General features: G+C 40.6%; 1 protein-coding gene across 1 annotated transcript in view; it reads left to right on the top strand.

Annotated features, from left to right (window-relative positions):
* The window catches only part of MAPK8 (mitogen-activated protein kinase 8), a 182,595-nt gene that overhangs the window by 29,591 nt on the left and 126,223 nt on the right, over window positions 1-26,781 (top strand). The gene's annotated exons all lie outside the window — the stretch shown is intronic.

Below are 26,781 nucleotides of genomic sequence, written 5' to 3'. Positions count from 1 at the left end.
AACACCTGCAGAACATGGTCTTACTGTGTGGCGGTCTCATTGTGAAGATGTTCTATCCTTTTGAGGCGATGAGCACCTCTAGGTTGATATTTAAAAGCTACTATCTAGCATATCAGGCATTTGGATGTTATGGGATTCACTTGTAGGGCAGAGCACTTAGACAAAACCCCCACTTTTTCTTACTCTATTATCTACTGTATGTATTTGTACTGCTCAAAGAGTAGGGAGTTAATATTCAACAGAAATCAGTGCTTAATTACAGCCTGTGGATACTACTAGTCCAAATAGTCTAGAAAAACAGAACAATGCAGCTGTCAAAGGAAATAATTGATGTACTTCATTCTGAAAATGCTACTTAGTACCTACCAAGACAGGAATCTCAACCTGCTCCCTCTGCCTTAGCTGGTAAAACAGCTCCCTCTACTGCAGCCACGTCAGAAGTCTCGTTTGTAACAACCTGTGGTTCTTTGCCATCAGTATATTTATGAGCTATTTTCAAAGGCAAAATAGGTGTTTTCAAGGCCCCCTGAGAAGTTGAACAGTACAGCTGAACAGATTTTTTTTCCGCTTGCACCATATACCAGTTGTTGGCAGAGATCATTCTCTTATACAAGAAAATCTCCATATCTCAATGATTTGATGACAATAGTTGCCAAAAAGCAGACAAATGTTTTCATCTACACACTGGCGATATATCCAAACTTTGTTTTTAAATGTGGGTAACAGTATGTGAGATAAGGAATTTGAAATCTGAAACCTGTTCAAAATAGAAAGGAAAGAATTATGAATGAAATTTGGCCTTGCATTCCAGAGAACAGAAATTGAATTTCTGACCATTGGCTGATTGCTTCATGTCTCTGGGATGCATTTAGAATTCCCTTGAAAAACAGGGCTAGTTTGAGAGTGATTCCTAATGATAGTAGAAGGCTCAGAAGCATTAGTGATTGTGATTTTGAAAAACATCAGGCCCACAAAACCTGATCTTGTGCCTCAGTGGTAATATTAATGACAATTACTGGTTAGCCCATTAAAAAAACTCGAACCCACTGTTACTTTAGTATAACTGGATTTTCAAGAGCATTCGCTGAAAAAATATGCACACAAGAATTTACACTTTACCTAATGAGCATGCTAATTCTCTGCAATATAAAAATAGACATTAGTTTTCAAATTGTCTTTAACCTAATGTTAATCTCCTTGATCGAATTGTTTTTCCTCTTCATGGTCTTATCTAAAATACTCTGTTGAAATTACACAGGCAATGGCATCTGGAACACAGAGATACATATAACCATATGGTGGCAGATAAATGCTTTGAAATGTTTTGAGACAGTTCCACAAAATGAAATAGTCTGTATTTTTTGCAGAACAAACTCAAAAAGATGATTTTTAAAGATTTTCCAAAATACTGTTATGGAGTAGACCTTCCCTTAAGCTTCTTGGCTGGGTCTCAAGCAAGCAGAGAAGGCAGATCATTCTCTTACTGCTCCCCTAGCACAGCTGTGACCAGTTCTAATGCCAGACTTGTGATAGGCTTAGATTTGTGCAGACTGGCAGCTGATCCAGGGGAACCTTCGTCTGTGGATGCACTGGAAGGTGTTGAGAGAGCAGAACCTTTGAAAAGAAGGGATGGAAAACACTAGATGAAATTCTGATACTTCAGTTGTTTGTGGGGTGGGAGAGGTTCATGACAGAGACTGATAAAAGAGAAATAAACAAAAACCATGTGGCTGCCTTACTACATCCCTTTCCATCAGCAGAAGTTCTGTGGGGATGCAGAACTAAGCATGATGCCAGCTCCTTGTTAGTTCTGGAAGGGGCTGGAAACAGATGTGTGTCTGTGCATTGGGACACCTTGTGTTTCCTCGGTTTTTAGTCTGTCTAGGTGAAAAGTGTCACATTCTGGGCCTCATTTACAAATAGTTCCAAATCCGTTTTGCAGGAAATGGCCCCTCAAAAGCAAAGTGTAGAGGCAGAAAGAGTGTAAGGAGGGAATCTATACAGGTTCCTCTTCCATGTTAGATATCTCTTTCGATACACAAATTCTGAGGAAGAAATTGGATGCAGCAGCAGCTCCCCATCACTCAAGCAGGATCACAGGCAGAATAGACCCTGAATGAGGAGAAAAATATAGAGATTTCACCAAGGATTCTTAGACAGGGCAAGACCTGTACAGTGTTATGTGAGTGTTTGAGGGGAAAAACAGAAAAGGTGGTTGCAACCCCAGGAACTGGAAAGACCAGATGTGATTGTCCGTGCTGAGCAGGAATGGGAAGACAAGGAAAAGGCTGTTGCTAAAGAAGTTTAGGATATAAAACAGACAATGAGAGGAGAAAGTCTTTGAGTGGGAGGAAGGAAACAGGGACAAGAAATAAAAGATTCTGCATGGGAAGAGAGTGAATAGGGAGTCTGAGAGATTGAGAGAGATTAAAAAGGGGATTCCATGCAGAAAGAGCTGTGTGAATATGCAATGCAATCCACTGATTTTTTCCTCAAGAGCAAATGAGCTTCCATACCAGTTTCAACTAGCTGACTAAATACAAATTATGTGCAGCCAGCCCACAAGATCCCCTCTAGGACCTGCCTTATCAGTCAAAGACCCTCAGTTAGCCCTGTTAGCTTAAGCTGATAACTCCACAATACTGCTGCACAGACACAAGTCCAGTGTGGGGCAGCTGTGAAAAAAAGTCTGAGTCAAGTGTACAGTGAAGATTTAATAGGTGCATTTACAGACCATTTATTGCAATGCGACGATGCTCTCAACTGGAGCTATGGGCTCCTAATGTAGTAGAGATAATATTTAAATGAGAAAAAATTATGTTAGATTGATATTGGAGAGGGAGGAGGAATGCAGTGATGTTTTTGTGAGCCTTGCACTTCTTGTGCTACTGGTTTTGATGCGAAGAATGGCCAATGAAGCCTTATTTTCTGCTTCAATGCAAAGAGCAGATTTTCTGTTGGACTTGCAGAAGGTCATACAGTGATGTTAGTGATTCATAGTAGCAGGACAGTGGTCTCCTGAGCCCACTGAAATCTGAATTTGCTAACTGGAAATAATGATATTGTGGTGGAAGTCTCTCATCTGTTGCCAAAGACTCTTAGTGGAAGCTTGTTCCAAACCATTTTTACCACAGTTGTCTCTTTTTCTTTTGCTCACCATGATCCTTTCCTGGCACATAAAGAAGAGAAGGATCATGCAATTTGCCACTTTTCTTGTCCAAACAACAAAAATTTTGGAAATTCTGACTTTACCCAGAAGAGGCTTTGGAAGAAACAAATTAGCTCTGTTCACCTCAGTAGTGATTAAATGTCAATAAAACTTATTTATGTGAAATGGAACTTACTGACAGTTAGACCCGTATTTAAACCTCTCCAACCTCTGCTGGAGTACATGAGAATTGGACTGGGGCTCCTTGCTCCTGCAGAGGCTAAGAGGTTGTGGAGACATTGTTTGTGACCATGGGGACAGAACACAATTAGGGACTTGGAGGGCAGTGTAGCACAGGCTTCTCTTCTATATAGTTTTTACAACATGTTTTACCATTTTATGAGATTTACTTAAGCAGAATCAAATTCATGGTGCAAAACCTTCAAATGTTTTGAAATGGGAACTGCTCACAATGTCCCATTTAGGTTTTTTTGATCATTGTTGAAACCTAGCAAGAGGTTGCTTCTTCTGAAGTTCAAAGTGATTCAGAACAGAACTCGATAAATATTCCAGATGTTAAAAACAACCTCCTTTTGTTTCTCTGGCGCTTAATAATGCTTGCCATGGAAACGCCTGCAAGCCTTACTCTGTCATCTTTATGACAGTCCAGTTCTTATAAAAAATCTCTTACTACTTCTTATCTCCTTTAGCAATCATATGGACTTTGAGAGATTTATTTCTGTTGCAGTTTGGGTTGGGGGGGTATTTTTTGGGTTTGTTTTGTTGGATTTTCTGGTTTATTTTTCCCATGAAAAATAATAGAAAAAACCCTGGGTATTTCTTTTTATTTACTGGGATGAAAAAGTGAAATCTAGAAAGTTGCTGGTCAAAATAAAAAAGTAGGTTGAATTTCTTGAAATGTTGTTTCATTAGTTCAAAAACATTGCTTCACTTTGATCTTTTAAAATGCTTGCACTTTGTACACAGAAATTAAATTTTCAAAACAAAATTTCACATTGAGAAGAAAAACAAAAGTAGAAAAACTTAGTCACACTCACACATATTTTGAGGTTTTCCCCCCTCCAAGTACTGTTGTGTGCCAGCAAAGTTAACTTCATGAAGAAAGTAAGAACAACCTTTAGAACATGATACCTGTGTATCATGTTCTAAAGGTTATTCTCTTTGTATTTCTCTCTTCCATTCAGTGCTATGATGCTATTAGCATTCTTGTTTTCCTGCTTAAAATGTCTTACATTTTTTCTTTATGTGTTTATGAGAAAAGTAATCTCTCTCTCTCCTGAGAAATCACACAAAAACTCTCCTTCATTATTTCATTGTGGGGTCTGCAATCATCATGGATTTTACAAACTGTGCTTTTTAGGAGGTATGGTTTGTCTGCATAGGAGTCCAACAACTCTGCTTTAGTTTTCAACACATTTCTCTTGGCTTGATACCCCATAAAGATGGGTTATGTGTCTTCTTGTCCTCCCAAACCAAAACTGGTTCTGATCTATCGACTCGGCAGCTTGCTCATGGTCTGCTTTTTTCCAATGCTCAGATTTCCGAAAACAATACAAAGAAAGAGGAAGAGTATTATTTTTAAATGGATCAGACCTTCTTGTGTTTTTAAACCATTTTCATGTCGATCACAATGAAATGTTCAAGTCTATATACACAGAGGTATAGGGTAAGTTAGTAAACACTAAAGTGTTTTAAAGCTCTTTTTAAAATTTATCTAGACATCCACAGCAGGCGGGTCCTGTCACTGCCCCCACAATATGTAAAAAGAGTTGTGTGTGCTTCTGAAGCAAATAAAAAAGATGTCAAAACAAAAGGATCCTGAAAGGAAAGTCAGTTCAAATAAAGTTAGAGCTTGTTCTTATAAAATCAAACTAAAGCAAAGAGCTGTTGAGGTGTAAACTGGATTATATACAGGATGTGTGCTGTAATGGGGCAGCACTGGCAAACTGCCCTCTCATCCTTTGCCCTCTTATGACCTGTCATTATGAGACATTAGCTGTATCACATGTAACTGTATGACTTGGGAAAATAAAGTCTCTCCACACTTCTGTTTCACCAACACAAGAGTCTGGATTAGGTGCTGTGTGTGGGACAGTAAAAGCAGGCTTCAGCAGTAGCATGTGTGTGTCTTATGACAAAGAATAAACTGGAATATGATGTTGTTCATCATGATCAGTAAACAAGAAATTTGGTGTTAAGAAACTGCTGACCAGACCCTAAGCAGCACTGTAAATTTCAAGGCAATCTTTAGCCACATCAGCTTGACTTTTCTAGGCTTTATGGAGTTAGGCTGCCAGCATGGAAACTCATGCACTGAGTATGCAATGGGAGAACTTTCTTATTGTTCCTGGAACACAGCAGAAAAGCATGCTGAGAACTGGAAGAACAACTTAGCAATAAAAAGGTGAATATGACAAGCAGCTCCCAGGGTATGAGCTTTCGGGCAATACAAATGAATTCCTCACCCCATCTGGTCTGCAAGTAGCGGGTGAACCTCTAAATAAGCAGAGCCATCAGAATCATATGCCTGTGTTTTATCTCCAAAATGTGGAGTCTCACAAAACCTGAGCAGCAGAGCTCTCCTTAGAATATTGTATTAGATTTATTCCTGAAACTAAAAGTACAGCAATTACTAAAAAAAAAACCCAAAAAACAAAACAAAACAAACCCCACAAAAAACCCCAAAAAACAAATTAAAAATTAGCACCATCTACTGCAGTCTCCAGGTTGTTATGAACATTTCCATTAGCACACTGAGCAAGGTTGTGATGATATTTGCTCCTAGGGTTCAGTTAGACTCCATTCCAGCATGGAAGGCTGGCTTGGCACAGGTATGAAGTCATTTAGACTTGAATCTGGAGTTACATCTCAGAATGCATCACTGGCAGAAATTGTTGGCTGCAGAAGGCAGAAAGGCTAAGCAAAAAGATCCTGGTATAAACAAGTGAAAAATCAGTGTTACTGACCAGAATTACGTTCATGAGTTAGCAGGCTGGAAAAGCCTGACATTTCTCTGGGTATGTCAAAGTGGCATGTTTGCTGCAGATAACACAAGCTGCCATTGATTTGGCCAGAAAATGCCAGACTAGTATTTTCCTTGTATAAACTGTTCCTGAGCTTTTCCCCCAAAGTACTGGACATGCTTTTCATCAGTATAGGTTGGCATGACTTCTTTTTCCATCTGCTTGGAGGAGGGGGACAGGATGGAGTCAATATTTTAGTTTCTAAAAATAACCATCCCAGTTCCACTGCCAAAAAGTTGGAAACTTTCACTCAACAATAGTATTTAGAATTTCCATTTGCTTTGGCTTCCTCCTCTAGATGCCAATATTGTAGAAGGATATTACCTGTGTGAACAGTACAGGTTTATGTGAATGAAAGCTTATTATGCCAATCCAGCAGCCAGCAAAGTGTAGCACCCTGAGGAGAGCAAGGTGCAGGAGTTTAAAGAACAGAGTGGGATAGGAGGGGATGCTTTTCTCAAGGCGTCGAAAATCAAGGTGGAAAATCCAAAGAGAAGCGGTTTCCCAGGGCAGCCCCTGTAGATCATCACTGATGCCTGCTCATTGCTTGTGCTTGCTTTTTTCAAAGGCTGCATCTCTGGCAAGTGCATGGATTGGGGTGATTGGTGGCATAATGACAATTGCAGTTGCGAGCACTATCATCTGCCACCAACTGAACAGTAATTAATAAGGTCTGCCCTGAACAATTCCCCTGGCTTGTCGAATGCTGACATGTGAAACAAATTCTAAAGGGAAGAGACACTCGGTCTGTGGTCCCACCCATCCATTCCCCCTTCTTCCCCTCATCTGCTCACCCTACTTAGAAGCAATTATTTTTCTTTCCTTTTTTTTTTCTTTTGTTATTTTTTCCCCCTCCCACAGCAAAGGTTACAGTATATAAAAAAAGACTGCAAAATATTTTTCTCTTTGGTCTATGTTTCCAACAGTGTCATGGACTTCCTTGGTGTGGTATAGAGCTCCATTATGAATTCCCAGAAAATGGGATTTATTTTTTTATGTTGATGCTTTGCAGCCATAAGAGTTCTGTGTGTTGCTGAAAATCACTGGTCTCTTTGCTCAGTAATCACCTTCTCTGTATTTTGTTACTTACTTTTCAAGTCTCATTTTACTACAGTCCTTCAAGAGATTATGTACCAGAAAAAAAGAAAAATATTTATTTACTTTAATCTGAGGGATTCCTTGTACTTCATCTGGGTCAAAACATTCAGAGAAACATATTTTTTGTTTAAGTAGTGATCCATTAAATTGTCATATTTTTGAGGTAACTTCAATATGTGACAGTGCCAGATCTGCATGCAGTATAATTAATCACACAGAAGGCTAAATCAGGTGGAGAATCCCAGAGCTTGGTGTGGTTATCATTTTCAGAGAGCCTAAACTGATGTTCTCTGTTGGGGTCCCTTCCCCCCTGCCATGTAGCCCTGGCAGAGGGGCCCTGAGGGGAGGCACAGGGTTTCCCTGGCCCTGGTCAGCCTCGTTCCCCGTTGGTTGTTTTGTGTTCCCCTGCGTGGGCAGGGACCCTCGGGTCCTGTGATTACCTCAGTTCCTCGGCAGATCCCGGCCATGCAGCTGGAGAAATAAACATCTCTGAAACAGCTACCAAGAATCGGTCCATATCTATTTCTTTTCCACAGACCTCGTTGTCTGATACACATGGTGCAGTATCCCCGCTGTAACAGTTCTCTACAACTGAACATGATGTTCAAATTCTGAATTCTACTATAGTACGTATATCTAGATTAATTTAATCACTTGCTATCATCTAATGTCCCAAGTAGACAAACAATTTTATAACTGCAGATGTGAAATGCAGAACAGCATTAAGTGTGTTTTTCTCCCACACACTTCTGTGCTGCTTTTCTATACCCAAAGCTAGAAACATTTGAGCCAGCTTCAGGAAGCAATAAAGCCACGGAAAAGTGTCACTTAGTTAAACTAAAGTTAAAAGTGAGAGTGAATATAATTAAATTTACAACTGTTCTTAATCATGCTGCAGCCATTGTTTTCCATTGATTTTATTAGATGCATCAGGTGTAATTTTATCAAATGAGTCCTATGAAATCATAAACAATGCATTATCCCATGGCTACTTTGTAGCATTTGGAAACAGGTGCTATTGACTCACTTCTGTGGAATAGAATACTGAACAAGAAGGAAGAGACTTCTCCCTTCAGAAAATTCGGGCAGGAATTAACTGTCCTGGATTTGGCTACTTTGAGTAAAAGTAAGAAAGTACAGAGTATCAATGAGAAAGTGCAGAATATGTTGTATATGCATGCACACATACACGTATGTGTGTGCACATTTTCTTTTTTAGAAATAGTGACTCATGACAACTGGAAACTTGGCGCCTTCCTTTATTCCAGGTCTGGCAATGTGCCCACTTTGTACATAGAAGGAGTGAAAAGCTTTTCAATTTCTCCAATCCAATTCATTATGCAGAGGTTGCGCAAGTTGCCACATGTGTGCTGTTAGGAAGTCTCAGTGCAAATGAAATAGACCTTGTCACAAAATATAGGCATTCATCACTGGTGATGCTGAGCTTCCCCACTTGGAGAATGATTAGCTGTCTTGAAGTTCATTTAAAAACTGATCAAAGCTGTGAAATGGGGCTGACTGGCTAATCCTGTTTATTCCCTCATGCCATTTGAAATTAATTGGAGGAAGCTCAAAGGATGAAGATTGTTGAATACCACAGGTAAGAAAGGCCTACTGCTCTCAGATTTGTGAATCCCCTTTTCAATAGAATAAATGGAAACTTTTTACAACTATTTTGGATTCTCATGGTGTATGGATTCAGCATAGCAAAAACCCTACCAAACTCTGAGGTTAAATAATATATGATCAGGCACTACTCAGAGCAGCCACTGACTGTATAAAATGTGGGACACCCTTAGAAGTTCATTATTTCTCATGATATGTAGATTAGTAAAAATGACTGGACTGTTTTTTTGTTTCTCTTTCTGATCTGGACAGTGCTGGACACTTGGAACTTCACTTGAGTCCCCTGAAGTGCTAATGGAATATAAGAAGGGTTGTTATCTCTGATTTGAACTTAAGAGGTTTGAGATTTAGAATAATTCACCTCTGAAGATTGTATTGCCATGAGAATAGGAAATGGAGAAATTGAAACCTCCACAAGAAAAAGGTTGCAGTGTCACTTAGACCTCTAGCCGGCAATCCTTGTTAGCAGCAAGAAGGGTTATGCTGAGTGAAGCCACCTCATCACACGTGAATTAAATGTTACTGGATTTTTCCCTGCATCTCTTTTGGTTATGGTCATTCTTAGAATCAAAGAAAGTGCAAGATAATTTTATTATAAACTTAATAAGTATTTGGAGTAGGGATTTTTGTATTGGACATATCTCCAGTGCAAACATACATAAAATCAGATATGATGTTTCATATATTAATTTTAGAAGGCAGGGAATGCACAGCACCCATTACAATGAAGCCTCAATGCTGGTGGAGACAATTTTCACAGTGAAATCAAGTAATTTTTTGTGATAGCAGGCAGAATAATACATACAACAGAGATTCCAGAAATTTTGTCATATTAAGAAGATAAAAGTGCCTTATTTGATAATGCCATGAGATAGCAATATTCCACCTGCCTGCATTGCATTCAAATGGATGCAGACTCATCTTTCCAATTCTGTTCTACTTGAAACAGTGACTGCTCAAATGGCTTCTGTGGCTCATCTTGGCAGTTTGGAAAATCTTGTTTCGAGGGGTCCCTTTTTTGTTAACAGTGTTTCTTTTCATGGATGTCTCTATGGTCCCTAGTTCCAGCTGGAGTCTGAAACAGAAGTTGTGTGTTAATGTTCCACAGCACAGGCTGAGGTTTTCCAGCCGAGACAGATGCTGGAAATCTTGGAAGTCTTGCTAAAGAGCCTACATGTATCTGCCAGCTCAGTTGGTGCTTGGTTGTCTACAGCTGTGGAGGACTGGCTTTGATGGCCTGGATGCCCCCTACTAGGCCTCTGTTCACATGTTTCAGTTTAGATGGTTTGGTTAGGATCTAGAGAGAAAGACAGAACTTTTTTAGATACTCCCCCGATTTTTACTCTACCTTCTCCACATAAGATTAGTACTGGCAGGTTGCAGTGTGTCATGAGAGTGGTATGGCACAAAGCTGTAAAGGCCAAGGCTGGAAATGGATTGTCACTTGAAAGGGAAACACTGGCTGTGCTTCTTCTCTTTTATCCTACAATTGTATTTAACTTTACCAACCATTTTTTTCTGGGTAGCTTCTTTTTGTGCCAAATCCTTTATGCTGGTCAATGCACTAAGAAAACAGGACTCATCTTTTCCATGCCTGGCCTTTTACTCTTGTAAGGAGAGGGCTAATTATTACTGCATTGAGAGTTTAAGAAACTTTAAGTACGTCATTTTTCCCCACTGTTTCAAACAATTTCATAGATAGTACACTGGATTGTGATATTAGCTTGTGACAGAAAATGCTGCTTTTATTTCTTTTTTCCAACATTTTTTGCATCTTCTATCCAGCAGTATGCCTAATGTTAGGCTGCTGCTGCCTGTAAGGTTAGGAGTGTAAGAGCTGATTTGTCATATAACACCACGGATGAGTGAGTATGCATTGACAGCCACAGATATCAGTAGTGCTAAATTCTGTCACAGGTGTACATCTTAGAGGAAAGATTAAATAAAGAAAACAAACATTTTTCCATAACTCAAGTCTAGATGGGAACAGAGAAAAATTTTTTGTGCCAACCCTTCTTCTCTCTACCCACTTTCATCCCACCATTTCAGTACCAAACATAACCCAAACCTTTGGAGTGTCTAAACTATTGGAATAAGATGTTCTTTCATGTCTGGTTTCCATCTGGGTCTGGAGGCAGAAATGCCAGAATACCACAAGACAAGCCTCTTGCATGCTATTTCTGATCATGGACAGGAATCTGGCCTGCCCCCCAGAAGGGACTAGATGTGTTACAGGATTAGCAGGCATTCCCCAGAGCTCTGGGAAGTAAAGCAGTGTCAGACCATCAGCTCCTTAGACTGTAGTTTCTTGGTTACTGGGTACATGCAGACTTTCCCATGTGAATGTAGGCAGCACTTGAGGACTTTCTAAACACAGCACTGGGCCAGTTTGTGACAAATTCTGTAAGCAGATCATGAAAGGTATTGCCCAAAATGCCCAACAAAGGTGTGTAGATATCAGATGTTCTCAACTGTCGTTCAATTTACAGCTCTCCCTCTATGCTGTTGTTAAAGCCACAGATAAATGTATTAATATATGAAAGAGGATCCTTCCATGAAAATAAAAAAAGCATTTCTGAAAACATGTGCAAATGAGTGCAAGTTTCACGGAGTACGAAGATAGTAAGTAAGAAAGTGTTGTGATGTTGGTTACGTGTGTTAGTTTAAGAGCATTCTTTGGGCTTCTGTGTACAGCAGCAAAATCCCTCAGTCTATCTTCCTTTACCCTGACAAAGTGCCCTCATTAAGGGATTGAAAATGTTATTGCAATACTATTCATAATGTATATACTTTGCAACCCCTCACATCTGTTTTCTGCACTATTTATCTAATCATCAAGACCCTTTCATATTTGCCTTGGAGATAACACAACAGGATACCAAAAGATTCCTGGGCTGAGAGGAAATGGCAGAGGGCTGGTGTAATGGACTAATTAAAGACTTCAAGGTCAGGCTAGAGAAATCCAGAATGCTGTGGTGTGGAGAGAATCACAGGATACACAGAACTACCCCATTTTTTAATGACACAGGCACGATCAAAGCCACCTGAACATTACATTCCAACAAACATGCCTCTGCCAAATCAACCAGCTTCTGATAAGTGGCAGATGTTCTCAGCCACACATTATGAGAGATGACAGGTTTTACTTGCATGTGATGGATGTAAATGATGAGGAATCCAGGCTGCTTATGAGAGCAGAGAGCTTGCTCTCAGTGAGGTACTGACAGGCCACATGTGAGTCCATCAGACTTTTCTCTCTTCTTTTTGACCTCTCAGTTGTTTGACTGCCTTGGGTCAAAGAGCTCTGATGGCAAAGTAAAATACAGTATGAAGGTGAAGTCTGTGTTCTTTTCAGTGGGTACTTTTAGATAAAATGCCTTCCCATATCATTTTCACTGCTAATATATGGAGCTGCAGAATAATCATGCTCATGATTTATTATAGAAGTGAGCTCAACAGCCTCAATCCCTGGGTGTTACTTAGGTTTCATTTCAAAAATTCCAAGAGAATGAGAATTATACACAATTTCACTGCAGAACAATAAAAATGTTTTATAAGACAACACTTTAAAATTATTTCATATATCTGTTCACCTAGAGATGTGTATGTGCCGTATAAGGTGGATGAACTTAATAAAAATTTTCAAGTCAAACCTCATTAATTTAAAAGTAGAAATTATGAAATAAGGTTTTCTGGGTACTTTCCAGGTGTTACTTTGTTGAAGTCAGATAACAATGAAACTTCCACTGGAAATGCTGCAAGTAGTTCTATGTGGCAGCTAAGTATCACTTCTGAAGTATGAGTTAAGTGAAACACAAGAAAAGATGTACAAGGTGAGAGGGGAAGAATATGTATAGTAAAAGGAGTTACAGAGTGCTGGCTATTTCTGTGGCCAATGTGATGGGAATTTGATAATAAAAAATAAAAGGTTCTGAGCCTCTTAATGAATTAGAGCCATACTCAGAAGGGATGGCTGTAGCAAACTCAGACTCTTTGGGGCCTGACAGTTGGATACTTAAAACAAGTGTGAGGACATTTCAACTGTCTAAACATTACCCAGTGTTTTGTACAGATCTTTATGGAAGAGAGTTTTAAAGAGATGTTTGAAGAATTTTAGGGTCACATGCTCTGCTTCTTCGTCTGGCTAATGTCACTAGTAAATCCATTCTAAACAAATGACTGTTTAAGTGTGTATTTAAAGAATTGAGAAGACTTGCCAAAATAAGAGATCCAAAGTTCAGAAAGAAGTTTGAGCTTCAATCTGCAAGAGTAGTTTACCAGCCTCCAGGCTACTGCAACTTCTCCCTGGCCATCCCTCAGCTGTGCAGACAGCCTAATTGTTTTGGCAACCAAGTGCTTTCTCCTATTACAGACCAAAAGAGTATTTTACAGAAAGGCATACAATGGGTCCCCTTGGCTATCACGTTCCATAACAGGGTATGGCTTAATCAGAGCCTGGGTGTGCTTTCTGCATGACCAGAGCCCTTGCACGCTCTGCGGTGCTGCTGGTTCTGCTCCCTTGGGGAATATCGGCCTCTGCTCGCTCCATGGTCATAGTTGCAGTTGCCTGACAGCCCTTGCCTCCATAACCCAATAAGGCCATGGGGCCTTATTGCTCTCCATCGGAAGTTCCTGTCTCTGCTTTAGAGCATTCAGAGCACAAATCCATTTTCCGTCACTGTATCAAAAGCTCAGTTTGGTTATGAATTTAGGGAGAACTGGTAATATGACCACAGACTTCTCTGACTTGGAGATATAATAGAAGCAACAGGAACTGTCTATACCCTGAAGCTTCAGTGGAAAGTCCATTTTGAGTTTGCTGTGAAATTCTGCCTTCTTTCAACTTCTTCCCACCCTGTATCTCCTTCATTTATAGAGGACTGACTCAAATGTCCCTGTTTGAATTCTGCTGAACTAACAGAAGTTTGATAGCACAGATGAGAGCAGATCTTCAGACACATTCCTGTTTTCTGACCTGGACACTACAAAGTGTTTGTCTGCCACTGTTTTCCCCCAGAAAGTAAACTCCAGCATAGTGGCCTGATGAAAATTACCTAAAGGCTGGGGAATGGAATAAGCTTAGTTTAGCCAGAATTGACTATTGTAGTGAACTATAACCTCTGAATTTCTGGGGGGTGGACAAAAAGACTCAGGGCTGAGCCCAGAGATGGGCTTCCAGTCTCACTGCAGTAGGAATTGCAGCTATTTAACTACTTTTAAGTCTCCTGCATGTTTCCTGTCAACTGTGCACAGGACTTCTGGAGAAGGTTTGCTTATGATGTCGTTGTAGAAGAACACTGATTCTAGTTTGATTTTGATTGTCAAAAGAGCAGTGTATTAGGATTTGTAGAGTTTTCAATGTGCCAAATGGCAGGGCTAGTGGTTCAAAAACCATGAATTCTGCACCTGCATTTTTTTTCCTGGCTTCTCATGCAATCGTGAGAAAGTTGATGAATTTCCTTCTTTTCCCTTTCCTCACCACTGAAGTTGGACCTCCTTTGTAAAACACTTGAAAATCTGTGGATGAGAAGGATAAGACACTGGTTTGAATATATAGTATTACAGTCATATTAATATCAAAGATGTTAATGTTTGTGTAGTCTTCTGTACCTGGACCAAAGATTAGGACCTGATCAAAGATGCGGTTAGTTGGGTTTTCACAACCTGGCTAAGGCTTTGTCCATCACTCCCTGACGGACCCAAGTTATCATTAAAGGGCAGGAGGCCACTTTCTTATGTGCTGTTACCCCTTAATGGTCTGAGGAGAGACAGTGGCCAGTGTGAAAGGCCGTGATGAGCAGCACATCCTGCTGCCTGTCACAGTCACAGGTTAATCAGGGTACACTAATTTGTGAGAACATTAATAAATACAAATCACTCTCTAGAGGGCTGCAATACATTATTTTACCTCTCAACAATAACAGACCTTATTATCTTTCAGGGAGAAGCTCCTGTCAGGGCAATCAAGGATGGACACTTTTAATGAAGACAAACGATCTCCTTCAAAGGAGCGGTGAGCCTTGATTTGGCTTAATGGCTCACTAGTACAAAGCATGGATTTAATCAGAGCTCCAGCTTCTGTCACACATGGGCCTTGAAGTCAGGTAATTGGAGGCAGGTGCTAAGTACAATTTAAATGAAATGTCTAGTTAATAAGGACAGTTTGAAACATGCAATTTATACCCCTCCCCCAAGCCTGAGTCCTCTCAGGGACTTGAAGGCAGCCAGCTGTGCTTGGGAACCAAATGACTTAATTTCTCAGCACTGCCTTTCACACTCATAATACTGTACTGCTACTTTTAGCTTTGCCAGATGCTCCAGTTGGAGTGACCTTCTTTCAGACAAGATGGGCAACTGAGGGACTGTTAAAGCTCATTATGCTTTGTTTTGTGCTGGAAGAGGAAGCTGAACCAAAATTTGGACAGAGATGAGGTCCATAAGATTCTGGCTCTTAAATATCTCAAAGCCCAGTGAGGGAATGAGAAGGATCAGAGTAGTTTCCCTAAATGTATATCACCCCTAACTGTGGATCTAAATGTGGCTTTCCAGGCTGTACTGTGCATTTTAGATGGTCACCATTGCTGTGTTGATATTGGAGTTTGTATGACACCCAGGGGCTCTCATATTGGAAACTGAGGAACCTTCCAAAGATCACCAAGGCCCCTTTCCTACCTGCTAACCTGATACGTTTCCTTCAGGAACATCATCACAGTTTTTATTTATATTCATATCTTTTTCCTTTTTGGTGGTGATGGGACATGAAGAAGAGTAGATCCTCTGAACTTTTGGGTGCCAGCAAGAAACTTCCTACTCCCTGTAGCCTATGTGCAGTTTCATTTGGAACCATGTAGGAATTGTCAGCATCACTAAGTCTTGTGCTTTAAAGAGAAGTATTTTGACTTTTTTTTTCTTTTTTCCCCTTGAAAAACTGGGTCATGGAATCATCTGCTTATGAAGTAAAAAACACTTGTGGCCGAGGAATAAAATCTGAACATATAATTTCAAACAACTGCAATACTACTGTATATATTAAAAAATACTTATATTTTAATGAATTTCAAAGTTTTGAAGAAAGGCCTCTCTTATTTTCAGGCATTTGATGTCAGCAATGCTAAACCTGTACACCTATAGGGTGCACGGGGAATTACAGAAAGTTCAGTGAATATCACTAATACATTTTTCATGGTCCAGATTTGCAGACATGAATCAACAGGACAAAAAACTGGGGTTTAAATCCTAGTTATCGGTTACTTAAAAGTAGGGTTTAGAAGGCAAAAGCATAAGAACAATGCTATAGGTACTACAGGATCTCCTTTGTCCCTTTTAGGCCTTTGTTATGCCTTGAAACTAACACTTAAGAGTAGTGAATCCATAACAAACACAAGAGTTTTCTTCTGAGGGAGAAAGTAATTAGCCACTGGGTGTGGAAGTATTTTCCATTAGCAATTTTTTAAACTCAGACTGGAATGCAACTAGGCCTGAAGGGAGTACATGACTGGGAGAAACCACAAATCTTCACTACAAGGAAATTTCTACGATCAACTGCTGTGAGACATTTCTTTGTAAAGGAAGTACACACAAGCAAGCAAGGACCATTGATGCAACTAAGGAGTCAGATATTTCTGTGTGCTATCTCAGGATGACCTGTGCTGTTCTGCTTTGTGGTAGGGCCAGGCAACAGGTAGGGCTGCCTCCCTATAGCAGGACTAAAGTTACTAAACCAGGGCCACGGTAGGTAGGTGCACTTATTTCTGACAGCATGGTATGACAGTGATATTGGAAATTGATTTCTCTCCATTAATACTTCATTACAGCAGGACCGTTCAAGATAAGTTGACCTCTAAGGAATCTTTTTTAAAGAAGAATTAAAGTAATCTCTGGCTCAAATTGCTTATTGAAGTACTTGGAAACAGGAATGGTTCCTGGGGGCCTCTACAGTTTTGTCTAGATTTCAGGAAAGCAAAGAGGTTTTGGCTTTTCAGATTCATTTTGAAATTCATTGTTAATATTTTTTCATTCTTTTCCCTTCCTCTGTTTTTTTTTAATTGGGAAAAAAATGATGAGCTATAATTAACAGATGAGAAGTAGAACAATATTGAGAAGGCAAATGGATCAAAAAAAGAGTCAGAAGTAAAATACAGGCCTTTTAGATTGGAAGTTAGTGTTCAGCAGATCAGAGTCCTGCTACCCTTCTGCTTTATGGCTTGAATTCCTTACAATAGCATCAAAGCTGGAAAATTTCCCAGTTACAAAACAAATAAAAAGCAAAATGTTCAGATGGCCTTTCAAGTTCATAGCAACATTATGGTCATGTACCTGACTGCAGCTCAGGCAGCTGCAAAAGAGCTGCCAGCTATTAGAATCACTGTCTAGCTACACTGGGTACCAGAAGCAGTGGACATTCAGTAGCATGGGCTGCACCACAAACTGAACAAGGCTGGCTGGTGTGTGAGCAAAGGCATTGTGTCAGTTGTGATCATGTCTGCCTGTAGTGAAGGAGAAAAGCAATGTTCTGTAAATGGCAGAGGTTTGTGCTTCTAATTCCAGAATCACGTGTGTAAGTAGGGTTTGTCACGACAATGAGTGCTGATGGGAGGCAGAAAGGAAGGGTGGCTTGATTCTGTACTAGATGACAATGTGTTACAATGTCCACCTTGCCTTTTAACTCTTGGTTGTTTCTGTGTACTTGTCAAAGCAAGATGTTTGTGGCAAGAAGAGAAATTACTATTCTGTCAGAAAATAAAGCATTGGAAACAGAAAGGTATTATTTTTAGTCATTGTCCTAACTGAGGAAAAAGTTCCCAGAAGACAGGGCGTTTGTGATAACTGTATAGATCAATTTACTTGATGTAGGAAAAAACATTGGATAAAAAGCCCAGGTTGGAATTGTATTTCCCCTCTCCTTCTCAGGAATCAGAACTGGGGCCATGTAATCATGAAGTGGTGAATAGTTTGTGTGTGTTCCATCTGCAGTCATGAACTTCTCAAAAGATACACACAACTCTTAGAGACAGCTCACACCTTAAACAGAGGATATTCCAGTTTAGATTGAAAGCTATTTTGATAGGCCAGGAGGAGAACATAACACTGATAGCTGAAGCAGGCAGGACACAAGACTGACTAGGGCTACCCTCTGAGTCACAGGAATAACACATGAGACTATCTCCTGAGCTGAATCACCCTGACACTGTTGACAACTTGTCAGGGCACCAGCAAATGTGGCCAAACGGTGTTTGTTCTTCTGCATTCCCTTGGCTGCTGTGTACTCTGTAGGGAGCCATGTGTAATCTACTCCCAGCTACAAAGGACAGACAGGCTCCTCTGTTCTTATGGACAATGGTTGCTTCAGTAAAATGTCATTTTTGATAGCTGGCGCAAAAAAACCAACTGCCAAGTTCCCATATGAGCAAGGTTGCAGAAATAAGGCACTAGGGCAGAGGTTCATTGATACTGATCAGGATTCACTTTCCCAGCTCTGGGAGCTGTTCACTGTAAGACCAAGTCGTTTTCTCTCAATGTGTACTTACGTGTCGGTAAAAAGCCCATAAATAATGCTCTCAGAAGTGAAATTATTTGAAGCCCTCCATGAAAAGTTCAATACAAGCCCAGGCTGCCATAGTCAAGCCAGGCCCAACAATACCTCATGAAATGTGTTCCTTTCATGTTTGTTCTGGGGCCATGGGGAACAATGTCCTTTCAGGACAATAGATGTCTGCAATTCATGGTGAATTTCCTTTCCTTCTCTCATTAAAATCCATTCATTTTCAGCTCAGCCTCTTCATTCTCAAAAATACATCTTGGATATTTGTCAACTTCTATTCATCTTACTTAGTCTGTGCATTTAATCTCTTTGAGTCTAAACATTTCCTCTGATGGCAGAGCCTTGAGAGTGTGATTCTGCCAATTGGGATGCATTGAGGAGAGCCTCTTGGCAAGCTGGCTCATTCTTGGGGAACAGACATATTTGAGTAGTGAGACCTCAGGCATTTATACTGTTCAGGACACGACAATGCTCAGCACTCAGTAAAAATCAGAAGAGAACCACTGCTTAGGAAAGCAAAATGCTTACTGGCAAATGTTTTTCAAAATGGGTATGGAAAGCTGGCTTCAGTGCCCAGTTTAATTCAGTACTCCCTGTGCAGTTTCAGGCAGGCCACTTCATCTGAATATGTAGCCTGGAAGGCAGGAACACAAGCTTGTTTGTTGTGCATTTTATTGTATCTGCTTCCTGCTCTGACGTATTTCAGGTAGAGGAGAGCAGGACTGTGATGCTGTCATTCCCTAGTAGTAAGTGAAAGGAGATTGACTCCTTTCAGATAAAACAGTTCAACAGCAGTGAAATCATAGCAGCTTTGGCCCGCTGGTGATTCAGCAGCGTTTTATCCACTGACAAGGAAAGACTCAGCTCCTTACCCCGTTCTCTTTAAAAGGGAAAGATACTGTACGTGACTGGCACTCAACCAGGAGGCTTCTACTGCCCTAACTGGAGAGATCCTTGAGAGCTTGGTGACATCTGGTGGGAACTGGAAGGATCACAAGCCTTTTGTGATGAGTGCAAAATAATTTATAAAAACAAATTTTAAAAAGAATCCCCCCAAAACAAGCAACAAAAGTTTATAGATTTTATGCTCAGAATCACAAGAGTACAAAATCTAAACATGATGTTATAATGATACATGCTGGACACTGTATAGTTCAGAGATCAGTGGCTTGAAATGCTAGTGGGACATAACAGAGCTGAAACACAAGGAATTTGTCATTGGATTTTTGCAGGAATGTAAATGCCCTCTTTTTATCAGTCTGGTCAGAATATCAGTATAAAACCCAAATTATGCAGGTTGCAATTGCTCATCATGCAACTCTAGGCCCCTATGATATAACTAGTCTCTATCATGTTGAAATTTGCAAAAAGCCCATATAATACCTTAGCCTGGAATGTACCATTGTGGGCTTGTTCCATGACCCACTGACCAGTAGATTGTGTGCCCAGAGTTAGGATGAGGTGTGGGTCCGGTGATGGGCACAAAACTTGAGTGAAGGTAAAGGTAGTGAAGTTAAAGTTATATTCAGGCTAATTCTGATAAGGAAAGAGGAAGGGTGTTGCATGAAGTTCAAATTAATTATCGTATTTTATCTGAGTGAATATGTATGTGAATGGGTTTTCCCTTTTTTTCTGGATCTTTTAAATCCCATAAAGGTAAGCACTATTGCCTTTCCTCTCATCTTTGCAAGTGTACTTTATAGATCTTGCTGTGCACAGCATTTCTGCAGCTTCCTTCACAAGATGGAGCAAATAACCAGCAAGATTTTCTCCCAGTGTCTTTTAGATATTGGAACAGTATTTCCCCTGAAAAACAGAGCATTGCCTGCATTTGCCAGAGGTTTTGTGAGGTCTTTGATAAAGAGAGAAAAGCCTGAAATGTTATTAATCAATCTCCTTTTCTTCTTCCTCCCTCTTTAGGATTTATAATGAGAAAGAATGAGTTTAGGAGGGAATGAGTAAAATGATGGTCAAAGTTTTCAGGAGCAGTTATGAAGGCTACACCATAGATCTAGCTGCAACTGGGAGTCCAGAATGTGGATACATATTGAAGGATGCTGAAATGGGACCTTAAAGCCCACTAAACTTAAAGTTTAAACAATTGCAGCCTGTTGCTGGAGCTTATTTATCTTCATCCTTTGGTAAGAAAGAGTTAGGTTAGAATACAATGTAGGGTGGATTTTCAGCCTATCAAGTCCAAAGCAGATGCCCTCTTAGCTACTTAGGAGAAAATTTGTTCTTCTGAGGATTCCGGTTGTGTGCCTTGAGCTGCTCAGACATCTGCCTCCATGTGCCAGTTCATCTCCTCAGGGATGTCGTGATGTGTAGTATCACTGCTGATAACCTTTTTAGCAGAACCAGTTGTCCACAAACCTTCCTATATGAGGCTGCTTGCCATTGTACGAGCTCTGTTCCTATTGTGTGTGACAGCATGAGGTGACCTAATTCACTCCAGTGGGTCCATCACACATATCCTTGCTGGGTGATTTCCCCCTCTGACAGGCCGTTGTCACATCTGTCCCACTAGACTAGCTGGTCTAGTGAGTGGCTGTTTGCATGGGCATGGTGAGCACAGGGCATGAACCTAAAGCTAGCTGGGTAGACCTTAGGCCTTTAACATGGTAGACTAAATGGAGTCTTTGGAGTTTAGAGTTGGGTAAGGTCATTATTTTAGCTTGTCTGACCAGCACTGGAGCAGGATGCAGTTCTGCTGACAATGAGGAGTTCATGGAACTATTATGACACGGTGGTAAGCTGCTAAGTCCATGCACAGAAAGCCTTGTTCAATGCTATGCTATACACATGACATCTTTTGGGTCAGAAAGATTCTCCTGCCCAGGCAGGAAAGAAGGTAAAATCTGCACACACAAAGTCTCTGCTAGCTGTAAAAGGACACTTGATTGAATACTTTTTATTCTGTTCTGTAGAAAGCAGTGTTACCTACATACGCTCACATGCAAACACACACGTTAGTGTGTCTTGAGGATTGAACTGATGTCTGATTTTAGTGTAGATTATTCTGTGATTTAGCAGAAGGTGAGAACAAAGGAAGAAAGAACATTACTACAAGAAGTTAAAGAAGGGTGGGAATTCTCCCTGCTAGCCCCATTTCCTACCTAATTTGTTGGCAGCCTGCATCCATTATCAGCCTGCTCCCATGGCAGGTGAATGCATCCACACTAAAGCAGATGCCCTTCCCAATCTTGCCTGCTTTCTCACATACCAGTACACATCTTGTGTGTTTGTGATATGAGATGAATTCGGAGAGACTATATTCTACCTCTTCCAGAAGTTAAGACAATTGCAATATACAGGCTTGGTGCACTCAGCTGTTAAAGAAATAATTGAGAATTAAAAGCAGATCAGCCACATCCCAATCAGTGTTCAAAGAACAGCTGGACAGGAAGAGAAGTGCTGGCATTTTGGAGGGAAACCGTGAAGGGAATTGAACACGTGTAAAGCCTCTGGCTGGAAGCTATGGAGAGAACATAGCTACCCCCATATGTGCCATGTAATGATTTTGAGGCAAGTTAGACTGAAGCTACAGAGAGCAGCAGCTTTGATAACAGTTTTTCTTCCTGTCCAAGGCTGTAATCACTTCAGTTTGCCTGATCGGTGAAGTCCTGACCACCTGGAGGTAGCCTAGCTGCGCTTTGAATTCTCAAAGGCTTTACAAAAAACTGGGAGTCAAGGTGCACGATCAGAAGTGAGGTGTGTAAACATTTTGCGCTATTAAGGGAACAACTAAGAGGGGAGAACTGTTGACAAAGGAGAAGGAAAGAGAAGTTTTTTTGATTGGATATTTTAAAAAGACTTGTTGTTTGTGTTCCCAGTTTAATTTGTGTTCTTCTCAGAACTCCAAGGAAGTAACTGAGTTTCATCAGATGCTTTGATAGAGCTCAAAGCAGTGTTATGTAAATCCCAGGAGGACTCCTAGAATAATTGAACCTTCTGGGCCACTGACAAAGTCTAGCAGAAGAGCATAACCCAGCAGCCACCCAGCTCTTAGCAAGGGATCTAAAATGTTGATGAGAGGAGGAATAGGTGGAGAAATCCCTATGTCATTGAAAATCTCAGCAGGAGCTGGCATGGAGTGCTCTGGAAGGAGATGCTCTTGCCTAGAGCAATGTCGCTCTGAAGGAGTTGGGTATCTGTATTGAGCTGAGAGGTGTGGTCATCCCAGTGCTGCTGGCATTCCAGGCTTTGTCTGGATTCTGTCTATGGGAACAGTTTTAGATCTTTTGATCTAAAATTGCTGTCAAGCAAAAGGAATGATGCTGAGTCCATGCTAAGTGACTCAAGTTAGGTGATACTAGCAGAATTTCTAGCTGTGAAATAACTCCTCTGTTTCTACTCAGTTTTCAAATAATACATTAGCAGAACCCTACTCTTTCCCTTAGTGAAATGTTTCCCTTAATGACTCAGCACTAATTTCCTAATAATAGAGATAGATATATGCTACATGTGTCCTAACTCACAAATAGAGGTGAAGGAGAATGTGTGGTAACTGTAAAGTGCAAGCATGAAGAATATTTCATGTTTTGCATTGTCTTTTATTCGAGTACTCACTCAACACTTCCCAAGCATTACTTGTGACTCATTCATCTTTAAGACAGCAAAGCAGTAGACAAGGAAATGGAGGCATGATACTGTTAAGGAACTTGTCCTAAAATTAACTATAGATATGATGAAGAGAGGAACCCAGGAGTTGTAGTGCTATTCCAAATTAAATAAACTAACTTTTTATTTCTTATACCAAGTGAAAGTCAAAATTCCCCAAGAGTTACTGAATTGTTTCAGCTTTGGATTAAAAAAAAGTCAGAAAGCATTGTCTGTGTTCCTGTTGAATACTCAGCTACAAGTTTTGCCTGCTTTCAGTGGATAAAAAAGGGTGGAAGCAGCATAGGTTAATAAGAGACCAAGGTTCAGTTCCTGCTTCTGGAACAATGGCAGCCTCCTGATCAGCATGAAAGTGTCATCAGGATGGTTCCTTTGATGACATGGTGCTAAACCTGCAGTAAAATCTGGAGCAGTAAAATAAAGAGCTGGGGCAAGTTTGGGATTTTCTTACAAAGACTCAGATTTGGATCTGTTGTTTCATCCGACATTTCTGAAAGTGTGTGAGCTAAGTTTCTGTCTGGTATAGGGGTGCTTTTGCATGTGTTACCACTTGTGGCAAGACTGCAGGCCAGGCATGCTTTCTCCTGATGTTGTAACACAAGCTCCTGCTTTATCAGCACTTTTACAAATACAATAACAGCAGTTTCCTTGCTCTCGTGGTGGGGATTTACTTTGTGAATGCTTGTGTTGCTATAGCTACATTTCTCTAATGTTCATTATTTCTTATAGTGTCCTTGTCACTCATCCAAAGGTGCTGGCATTAAGCAAGCTCACAGCATGTCTTTTCTGCCTTGGGAACTGTTGGTAGGTGTACTGAATGAGCCAAGAGGTACTACAACTGGTGCCTTGCCTGGAATAAATCTGCTTCAGCCATGAAGGAAGTGGTAATGGAAGTAGTTAGAAGCTTTTTACAGCAGTGTGATGGGAAAGGAAAGCCCACAGTCACTGGCATGTCTTTCCAAGAGTGTTGAACAGGAAGGAGAAGAAGGGATTGTCATCTCTCAAGAGAACAAATGCAGGGAGGGGAGGGAGCACAGGCAACTTCAGTTAATTGCTAGGTTGTGTAATGAGCTGGGATGCTGGACAGCTACTGTATAGTCCCCATTGTGTCTGTCGCCTGGTTGGGGAGGTACTGCTCTCAGGCATTTTAACTGCTTTTTGGGGTTTTGTTTCTGAATAGTTTAATGAGAAAGCTAAATAGCTGTATAATTCAGAACAGGATTGCAAAAAGTTCACTGTCCCTCAGGCGTGAATGTGTAACTGGTGCTGTGCAGAAAAGGCAGTGAATTCTGAACAGCCACCTACTTCATATGGGAGGACACTGAACAGTTAAGACTAAGTAAAAAACTAGAGATGACCACTGGCAGATCTTTCAGACTGACATCCAAGAGGTGCTCCATACTCTACATCTTCTTAATCTTCTATGTTGGTTTCTCAGGCCTTGATCAGTCCTTCAGTGGTATTAAAACCACAACTATCACTTGTCAATAGGCACCAAAAAACTGTACCTACAAATTGCAGTAAATTGTTGGATGTAGCTGTTGGATGGAATCTTACAATTTCTCTGAACCAGTACTTGCATATTGAGGCCACTGTGATGATTAAGAAATTGGAATTAAGAAATATCTGTTGTATAAGGAGAAGCTGAGAGGGTTTTGGCTGTTGGAGAAACTCATGGAGAAGAGAATGCTCAGGGGGATCTTATCAATAGGTATAAATTCCTAAATAGGAGGGAGTAAAGAGGTAAAGAAGCAGAAACAGGTTCCTCTTAGTGGTATCCAAAGACAGGACAAGATGCTAAGGACACAAACTACAATCCAGGAATTTCGTTTAAACATCAGAAAAAAACTTTTTTACACTGAGGATGGTCAAATATCAGAACAGGTTGCCTAGACAGGTGAAGGAGTGTTGATCTTGGAGATACCCAAAATCCACATGAACACAGTCCTGAGCTCAAGGTGACACTGCTGGGAGTTGGAGGGTTTATACTGGATGGTTCCCAGAGCTTCCTTCCAATCTCAACTATTCTGTGTTGTGGTTCTGTGATCCAGAGTTAGTTGCTCCATGCTATTGGGCCTGGAGAAGCATGAATGAAGTATGAGGTTCTGTTATTCCTGGTGTGCACAAAGTGAGTGATCAAGACAGAAACAATTATATCAGTATGGCACTACAGAACACTTTTGTGGTTTCACAAGCTTATTTCTAACCCTACAGAGCTAAACCTGTACAAGATTATGTGCAAACCACCTATCTTTGTAAGTGCTGTGCCCTTCCATCACAGACATTACTGGACATTTAAAAGATTCATCTAATAGTGGACTCTCAGTCTGCTTAGCCTGCAAGGGCAAGCTCTCTTTTCAGTGTAAAGAGCTCAACCAACTTCTACTTTTTCTAGTATTACAATAATATTTAGTCAGTTTGCAAGCAGTAAGCAGGCAATCTTCATGTTGAATCCAGCTTTGTGATTTAACAGCTGTGAGAAATACCATTGTCCTTCGCTAGTAACTGAATGTTTTGCACCTGGAGTTGCTGTTCCTGTGTAATTCCAATAAGTAAACACTCAGATTATGCAAAGTGTCATTTAAAGTGTTATTTATTACTGCTAATGCTGTAAAGGAAGAGAGAGTAGTATAGATAAACTCACATCCCTTCAGATGTTGAGATCTCTGACTTGTGCAGCATCAAACAAGCGTCCAGTCTGGGTGCAACACATTATGCAGACCCTGTCTGTGGAAGGGTTGCCTCATTCTGGTTATTTGAACCATTGTATTATTTTTTCACAAGAAAACAATTCCATTCTATTATCCAGTAAAAAGGATGTTCCTGTGAGAGCTTCTTGCTGCACTTGTAGGTATAGGCAAGAAGTCACAGTGGCATAATTTCAGTTAGTGAGTGGGATCTGCCTACAAGCCCTCTGTTACATTTATCTGGCTGTGTTTACTCTCCAGCTAAGAGACACGGAGTGGGTCTGTGCTGAAGGCAGGAGCGACCGGTTGCGGTTAGCCACGTCGCAGTCATGATTTGCCCCTAGATGGCGGTGATTGCTGCTCTTTGGCCGGACGGGCCCTCTTTGCAGTTGCTGTATTTCATCGCAGAAGGGCCTGTTGTTCAGGGGGGCCATAACCTTCAACTGAAAATACAGAAAAAAATTACTGACTCATCTCTCAGGCTTTCTAAGAAAATTTAAAGGAAGCATGATTATATTAGGACAAGTTGCTACTTTTTAAAGTCAAGTATTTAAATCTGACAATGCACTTGTAGACAATAACACCCATTTTGGCATGTGTGGATATTTTCAGGTATCTTTTCCATTGCAGACGGGGTACTAGAGTACACAGAGACATCAGCATGAAGCACTTCTGAGTCGATGGAGCTCAATGAAGATGTTAATAGAAAAATGGGGACACCCGTTTTCCCCTACACACATGATTTTGTAACCTTACAGCTATGCAGTGGTTGTCCTTGCTATACTTGCTTTTAAATGGAGATAAAATGGTAGAAACAAAAAAGCTTAACAGGAGTCTCAGCGCGGGTAAAACATCTACTTCTCCAAAGTATGATTACAAGTTGTGCTGTTCTGTGGACAGAGCTACTGTCTGAACACAGAGTATGACTGACAAGGTTTTGTGCTACACTATGAATCTGAGGACTAGCATATGCCTGCTTGTTTTGCATGCTTGTTATGGCAGGCACTGTCTTCAATG

The sequence above is a fragment of the Corvus moneduloides genome, chromosome 8 (genome assembly GCF_009650955.1).
Source record: "Corvus moneduloides isolate bCorMon1 chromosome 8, bCorMon1.pri, whole genome shotgun sequence".
Taxonomy (NCBI): Eukaryota; Metazoa; Chordata; class Aves; order Passeriformes; family Corvidae; genus Corvus; species Corvus moneduloides.
Note: the sequence above shows the minus strand (reverse complement) of the source record. Positions and strands in the feature narration are given on the sequence as shown.